The 8,719-nt window shown below is 42.4% G+C and overlaps 1 pseudogene; it reads left to right on the top strand.

Annotated features, from left to right (window-relative positions):
* The first annotated feature begins 4,920 nt into the window (after positions 1-4,920).
* Positions 4,921-5,709, top strand: LOC148030701 (eukaryotic translation initiation factor 3 subunit F pseudogene; annotated as a pseudogene).
* The last annotated feature ends 3,010 nt before the right edge of the window (positions 5,710-8,719 follow it).

Here is an 8,719-nt window from a genome sequence, read left to right on the forward strand (position 1 = left end):
GCTCTTATCCGATTATTCTTGGACAGCCTTTCATTACAGAAGCAAGAATGGAAACAAAAGTGATGGATGACGGATCAGCTTATGCGCGGATACGCAGTAAAGATGGTATGCGAGCTGTTAGTTTATGACTGTTGGGGTAAATCATCCGAGAAACAGGGACACCTTGCGTGAGGCACCACTACCTGCGAAGGAGTTGGATTTTCATTAGGTACCGCTGTCTTGCGAGACGCCAGTGGTACGGAGCGGAGAAAAGAGGGGATCCCGCCTCCTGGCAGCCAGTCTTTCTCCAATAACTTTGTTGGGTTTACTTCAGATAGTTCAGTGAGTTATCAAAAAATTTCAGATTTGCCTAGAGCTGCCAGGCAGTACATTGGTCGTAAGGAGAAAGAGTTGAAGAATGCAGGTATCTTGCAAGCAGAAGAGCACGTGGATGGATTGTATGAAGGGATGTCTTATGCAGATACATTGTTTGAGATGAGAGCAATGCTGAAAACTGATGTATGCAAGGGTTCAAAGATCATACATGTGCAAACCTTGGATATGTTTCAGGAAATTTCTGGTTTTATGCTGCAAACAGAGTTAGAGCCTGAGAAAACTCAGCAAACTGAATTTATGGCTGATCTTGATCAGCTAATAGAATTGCAGAAGGCTGAATTCATTCAGCCAACAGAGAATGCAGAAAAATTTCTGCATACAGAGTTTCAGGATGCATCTATGCAGTCCATAGAGCCGAGGGCTGAATTCATTCAGCCAACAGAGTTGAATGCAGAAAAATTTCTGCATACAGAGTTTCAGACTGCACCCATGCAGTCCATAGAGCTAAAGGCTGAAATTTTTCAGCCAACAGAGTTGAAAGATGCTGAAAATTTGCAGAAATTGCAGCAAAGGAAAGAGTGCTTGAATGATGCCAAGGTTGACACAAAATATAAAACAGTTGATAAGAAGGTTAAGCCGGTTGCAGGCCCGCTTCCTTCTGATAGTGATGAACAGATTGAAAAAGCTATGAAGCAGCCTATGTTGAGGGATCCTGCAAATATTGGACATAAGTTTACAGCTGAAACTCTTGCAGAATTGAAGATTAGAAATGATGATTTTTTGCTTCCAGTGGAAAAAGAATGTTTTAGAGAGATGCTTGGACGACATGGTAAGGCATTTGCTTTCTTTCCACATGAAATTGGCTGCATTAGTCCCGAATTGGTTGCACCTATGGTCATCTTCACTGTTCCTCATGTACCATGGAATATACGTCCTATACCTGTGCCTAAAGCACACTTGCCAAAGCTGATAGAGTTGCTGAATGAGAAGATTAAAATGGGGATTTTGGAACCCTCTTCTGCACCTTATTCTAACAGGTGGTTTACTGTACCAAAGAAGAATGGTACTTTGAGATTTATTCAGGATATGCAGCCCGTGAACAAAGTGACAATCAGGAATGCGGGTACAGGTCCAGTTGTGGATGAATTTGCTGAGGCTTTTGCAGGACGAGCCATCTATTCACTAGGTGACTTGTATTCAGGTTATGATCAGTTTCAGCTTGCCTTGGAAAGCAGGGATATTACTACTATGCGGACACCTATTGGTCTTGTGAGGATGTGTACCTTGCCACAAGGTGCTACAAACTCAGTTGCTCATATGATGAATGCTATGCATAAAGTTCTTCGAGACTATATTCCACAGTATACCATGCCTTTTCTAGACGATGTGCCTATTAAGGGATGTGCAGAAGAAGAAAATAATGAAAGTCTTGATTTGCGTGGATGTAGACAGTTTGTGGCTGATCACTTGAATGCTTGTGAGCAAATTTTGACACGATTAGAGGAGGTAAATTTGACACTTTCAGGGCTGAAATCTGTCTTTGCTGTTAATGAAGTCATCATAGTTGGGCATATGGTTGGATATTATGGCAGAAAGCCTTCTCCTGCAAAGGTGGATGCCATAAACAGGATTGCAGAGTATTGCTCAACTACTTCAGAGGTGCGGAGATTTGTGGGAGCTTGTGTATTTTACATGATTTGGATTCCTCATTTTTCTCATATTGCAGATGTTCTCTATCAGCTGCTTCGAAAGGGGCAGAAATTTCATTGGGATGAGAAGCATTCAAAAGCCATGCGTAAGCTCAAGAAGCTGTTGCAATCAGCTCCTACTCTACGCAAGGCGGATTATCAGTGTGGACGGCCGATCATGTTGACAGTTGATACTAGCCCTATTGGCATAGGCTGGGCTGTGGGATAGGATGATGCTGATGGAAATAGGTATGCTATCCGCTTTGGAGCTAAAGTTCTTAATGAGCGACAAAGGAGATATCCGCAGATTAAAAGAGAGTTGTGGGGAGTAGTCACTGCACTGAAGTGTGATAAAGGGTATTTTATTGGAGCTTCAGTTATTGTGGAAACAGATTGTTTGCCTTTTCTTGGCATGATTACTAGTTTCTCGACTCCAGATATAGCGATGCTTCGGTGGATTGCCTATATTAAATCATTGAATCCAGAATTTCGACACATAGCAGGGAAAGATAACCCAGTTGCTGACATGCTTTCTAGAGCGAGATATGAGGATGAGGAGTCAATGCTTGCAGAAGATGATGAGACAGAGTTTGCTGCTTCTGTCCTTATTCATGATTGTCATGTATCTACTGTTGAAGCCTTTATTGAAGAACTTTATGTTGATGAGTGGCTGCAAATTGGACAATATCTAAGTTCATTGACTCGAAGAACTGATTGGACAGATGATGAATTCAAGAAAATCAGAAGGAAGGCTTATGGGTATTTCTTGAAAGATGGTTTTCTTTGGAAGCATCCAAGAAAGAGAGGAGGCTTGCCCTTGAGAGTAGTTTGTGATGTAGCGATGCAGATACAGATTATGCGAGAGTTTCATGAGAGCTCATGGGCTGGACATAGAGGTGTGTGGGCTACCTATGAGAAAATTAAAGAAAGATACTGGTGGAAAGGGATGTATAAAGATGTTTTTCACTTTGTGGAGACTTGCAGGGACTGCCAGCTTTACTCTTTAGTGCGACATCGTGATGAGCTGCATCCGACTTATCCACTATGTATGCATTACAAGTGGGTGGTAGACTTGGTTACTTTGCCAGTGGGACTTTGGCAGATGAGATATCTTGTCTTGGCTAGGGAGGATCTTACAAACTATGTTGAAGGTAGACCGTTGCGGACGAAGACCACCACTACAGTATGTAAATTCTTGTTGGAAGAAATATTTTGCAGGTATGGATGTATAGGCAAGATTACAGCTGATCGTGGAGAGCTAGATGCTGATGAAGCTAGAGAATTCTTCTCATGGCTTGGGATTAAATTGGCTCTTACTACTGCCTATAATCCAGAGGGAAATGGCAAAAGTGAAAGAGGACATCCGCCAATAGTTAAAGCATTGGCAAAAGCTTGTAGAGGTCGGATTGGAGATTGGCCGAGATGACTACCTTTTGCATTGTGGGCTGATCGCTCTACACATAGTGTGACTACTGGATACATGCCTGCGGAGTTGATGTATGGGCAAAAACCTGTCATGCCTACTGAAATTTGTGCTCTCACTTGGAGTGTTCTTCCGTGGCATGAGGATTTATCAAGGGAAGAGTTGTTAGCCCTTCGGATTCGTCAACTAGAGAGAAGGGCAGAAGATGTGCAGCTAGCCGTTGACCGTTTGAAGGCAGCCCGTCTCAGAAATAAGGACAGGTTTGATTTAAGGCATCGCTTGAGGCCTAGAGCCATAAAAGAAGGAGATTGGGTTCTAGTCTATGACAGTAGTCTAGAAAATCAGCATAGTAGCATGAGAAAAATGGTTCAAAGATGGTTTGGACCGTATGAAGTGAAAAAGGTTTTTGACAATGGTACCTATAAGCTGGCTGAATTAGATGGAACAGTATTGAGCGTGCCTATTGCTGGGAAACGAGTCAAGATTTTCAAGAGAAGAGAAGATGAAGAATATGCACTTGAAGCATTGACAGAAGAAGAGCAGATAAGAGAAAGACAAGCAGAAGAGACAGAAGACATAGATGATGAAGCCGATGGAGAAACAGGTCTACTAGAATCAGAAGACGGACTTGACCTGTTTGTGGACTTGAATGATCCTGGATAGTTGGCACATCCGGAGGATGCGCAGGTTTAGAGGGGGTGGATGTCGTGTTGCTGCACATCCGAGTCGTATACACCTCCATTTCTTTTGTTGTGCATTTGTGTTAATTTCTGCGTGTGATTCATTGTTTGTGTGATGCATTTTAATAATCCGCATCCAATGTATATATTCCGCTAGTATGTGTGTGTGTTCCTGTTTGGATGCATGATGTACGTGTATTAGAAAAATATGAAAAACTGATGCCAAAGGACATTATCAAGCTGATAATTTCAATGATGATCTCTAAGAAAAGTGCAAGGAATTGTGGACTCAAAGGAAGCTGAGTAAAGGTGCATAATAAAGGATGCAAAAACTCAGGCTTAGCGGCTTCTTCAGTCATCAATAAGCAAGATCTCCTGTTGGTGTAAAGAAACTAGAGGTAGCAATGCCTCAAATTTTTGCTAAAGAGTCTTTTGTATTTAAGGCACTAAAGACAAATGATGCTCCACAGAAGAAAGGCTCAAAGATGGATATAATTATATTCATTGGGTTTTTTTTAATCAAGCTATATTGAAGGAGTCAGCAAAAAGTATGGGGAAAAAAGAGGAGGACAATCGACTAATTTGGGGGATGCTGCTGGAAAAAGAGGAGACGTGGAAGTTGAAGGGGGGGGGCAATGCTAATTGGAGGGAAGAGCTCTAAATCGAAAACCGTGTGCTGAAGCCTTGCGTAGGAGTGAGGTGGGAGGAACAGAGTGCTGGAGGATATGCAAAAACAGAGGATAGGAGGGGAAGAAGGAAGTCGAGATTAAGGCGATAGAAGAAGGAGTCACAGGTTAATCGAGGGGGGGCTTAATGGGCACAGAATTTCCAGGCACAAGGCGTGTCGACAGGGAGTACGATCCTGCAGCTCGTCTCTGGCCCAACCGGGGCGGTGGCCAAACTCCATCCCATTGTCCTTTTCAACATCTGTGACTCGTACATCAGGCGCAATGACCAGACCGATCGTGTCATTGGCACTCTGCTAGGCTCGATATCTTCTGATGGCACCGTTGATATCCGCAATTCATATGCAGTGCCTCATAATGAATCGTCTGAACAGGTAGCTGTGGATATAGAGTATCATTGGTGTATGTTTGAGCTGCATCAGCGGGTGAATCCCAAAGAAGTGATTATTGGCTGGTATTCTACTAGTGTTGGAGTGAGCGGGAGTGATGCTTTGATTCAAGACTTCTATGCAAGAGAAGCTACAAATCCTGTTTACTTGACTGTTGATACCACATTTCAGGATGAAACTGCCAGCATCAGAGCTTATGTATCCACCACTTTGACACTTGGCGAACGACAGCTTGCAGCTCAATTCCATGAGATTCAGCTTGATCTTCGTATGATTGAGGCAGAAAGAGTTGGATTTGATGTCTTGAAGAAGACTGAAACACCGTTGCAGAGACTATCTTTGATGCGAACCACAGCCAGACCAATCTCGTTGGTCCTTCCTCCTCCACCTCCACTACCATTTGCATTTGGAGATGAAGTACACTCTCGGCAGAGAATTCATGCGTTTGCTGCAAAAAGGTGTGTTAACGCAGTACAGAGGAATCCTCAAGATTATGATGCCCTTTACAATTGGGCTTTAGTTCTCTAGGAAAGTGCAGACAACATTGGTGCTAATTATTAAGGGACTGGGAAAGTCCAGCTTTTGGAGGAAGCTTGTGTAAAATATAAAGCAGCAACTGACCTTTGTCCCACTCTACACGAGGTTGTGATCAGAGCTGTGAAGTTTTACTGAACAGGCTCGGTATTTACACGAACTAATCATAGATCCATCAGACTGGATTAACGAGAGGTCTTGCTTTTCGGAATTGAAAAGAACTCTTACTGACGCAGGGGTTTATTGATGTACAAAATCTGTTCGGTTTCCTATAGCACTGCTTTTAAATTTTTGCATCAAAGGGAGCACATAATGAGTTGGCGTCCTCGAGCTCTTCCCCGCACGTACGGCTTCTCCATCCCTACAAGAAGTCCCACGACTAGACCGTCCTGGCTGCAGTGCATGTCTTCATTCAGTCACTTTGGTAGAAGGAGAGAAAACAAAAATGTTGCTGCTTGCGCTGCTATGGAAGATGTCTTAAGCCAACTGAATTGGCAGCACAGCTGATGTCTTAATCAGAAGGAAGGCACTTCTAAGTGGATCAGGAAAAAGTATACTAGCATGCACATTGGATCATGCTCTTTTGAGAAGAGGAGTTATTTGAATTGCAAGTGTGATCTCTCCATACAGAAAAGACAGGGATTGCTGCCCAGCTGAGCTCTTCAAGTCTAAGTGCCAATGTCTTGCACTTTTAGATGTGACATTGCCCTCTTCTTTAGCCATGAATCCAATCAACAAAAACTGGTAGTTGTAAAGACTTGCTGATATCTTTTCAGCAAGTAATGATGGACTTGACCTCATTATGGAGATGTTCTTTTGGAGTTTCTGAAATTCCCTTCTTACTGCAACTGACAACATACACCTGAATGTAAACAGTTTATGAGATACTTCAGATTATTCCGAACATGAATTTCTTGTAACTCATTTGACAAGCAATATAGTGAACTTTGACATCAAAAATTTCAGTTCTTCTTGTTAGTCTCTTCCATTGCTGTACCTTGAACCTCGTGTTCTGCAACCCTTGCGTGAACTCTACGACATCGTGCCATGCTCAATGAAAAAGACTTGCCAAATTTTTATTGGGCTGAAGCAGTTGCTACAGCAGTCTACATAATGAACAGGACTCCCACTGGAGCAATACATGGAATGACTCTAGAGGAGAGGTATACTGGTAGGAAACCAGATATTTCTCATTTGAAATTTTTTAGTTGCATTGCCTATGTACATGTGCCAGATGAGTTGAGATCCAAGTTGGATCCAAAAGCTGAGAAGTGCATCTTTATTGGTTACTCTCTGCAGCAAAAAGGGTATAGATACTATAACCCTTCTACTCGTAAGTTTATAGTGAGCAGAGATGTTGTTTTTTATGAGATGAGTAGCTGGTATAAACCAGTAAATGTGATTGATGATGTAGATGCACAAAATGGTAATGCTGCACAGAATTCACAGCAGCAGTCACAAAATATTAGTGGACCTGGAGCGTCCTCTAGCAGTGGTTCACATTCTTTGCCATGGACAGGCAGATTGAGATCAGGAGTATCTTCTCAAAGTAATGCAGATAGTGGTATGCAGGTATCATTAAAAGGAGAAGAAAAGATTGATCAGCCCATGTTTGATGTGAATGCAGGTCACTCTTATGTGGATGGTGAATCCAGTGGCTCAGAACAGAGCATTGATGATGAGTTGGGTATTCCTTCTATTGTTACACCTGGAGTAAGGAAGACCAGGGATGTTTTGAGAGCACCTGGGAGTGAACCTACTTTGCGTAGGTCTACGAGAGCTAGGTATCTTGTGGATAGGCTGAAATATGATGGATTTACAGCCATTCACTATGCATATATGGTTAAAGTGATACATGAACCAGAACCCACTTCTTTTGAGGAAGCCATGGGAAAAGAAAAATGGGAGAAAGCCATGGATGAAGAAATGGATGCCTTGGAAGCAAATGCTACATGGGAATTGGTACCTTTGCCTAAAGGTAAAAATGCAATTGGCTGTAAGTGGGTTTATAAGGTGAAGCACAATGCAGATGGTTCTGTGAACAGATACAAGGCAAGATTAGTAGTCAAGGGATATGCACAAACATATGGCATTGACTATGAAGAAACATTCAGTCCGGTTGCAAGGATGCCAACCGTAAGAGCTGTCATTGCTATTGCTGCATCAAAGGGATGGTCTTTACATCAGATGGATGTAAAGAATGCCTTCTTGTATGGTGATTTGCAAGAAGAGGTCTATATGGAGCAGCCACCAGGTTATGTGTATGCTATTCATCCTGAGTTTGTTTGCAGGTTGAAGAAAGCCTTGTATGGCTTGAAGCAAGCACCTAGAGCATGGTCTGACAAGATAGGACAGTATCTTGTCACTATTGGCTTTCAGATTTCCAAGGCAGATTTCTCACTTTATGTGAGAAAAACAGAGAAAGGTATTATGCTACTTGTCATTTATGTTGATGATTTGATTATGACAGGTGACAGTGATGAAGATATCCTTCATGTGAAAATGCTATTGAAGCAGAAGTTTGAGATGAAGGATTTGGGAGAGCTGTGTTATTTCTTGGGCATTCAGGTGTTTAGATCACCAAGTGGGATACAGCTCTTGCAGAAGCAGTATGGATTGGACATGATGTCCAAATATGGGATGACAGGCTGTAAGCCTATTTCAGTTCCTTTGGAGCAGAATGTGAAGCTGAGCACAAATGCAGGTGAGCTTCTAGAAGACCCTACTATGTACAGACACATAGTAGGAAGTTTGATTTATATGACTATTACCAGGCCAAATTTGAGCTATGTTGTTGGATTGGTAAGTCAGTTTATGCAGGCTCCAAGGAAACCACATTTGGATGCGGCTAGACGCATACTCAGGTATGTGAAGTCCACATTGCAATATGGACTATTTTATGAGACTAGGGTTCAGATACAATTGCATGGATACACTGATGCTGATTGGGCTGGTAGTATTTCTGATAGACGATCTACCAGTGGATATGTGTTCTCTTTTGGGA

Source organism: Lygodium microphyllum, chromosome 10, assembly GCF_053477565.2.
Source record: "Lygodium microphyllum isolate KBCC chromosome 10, Lygodium_microphyllum_v1.1.10, whole genome shotgun sequence".
Taxonomy (NCBI): Eukaryota; Viridiplantae; Streptophyta; class Polypodiopsida; order Schizaeales; family Lygodiaceae; genus Lygodium; species Lygodium microphyllum.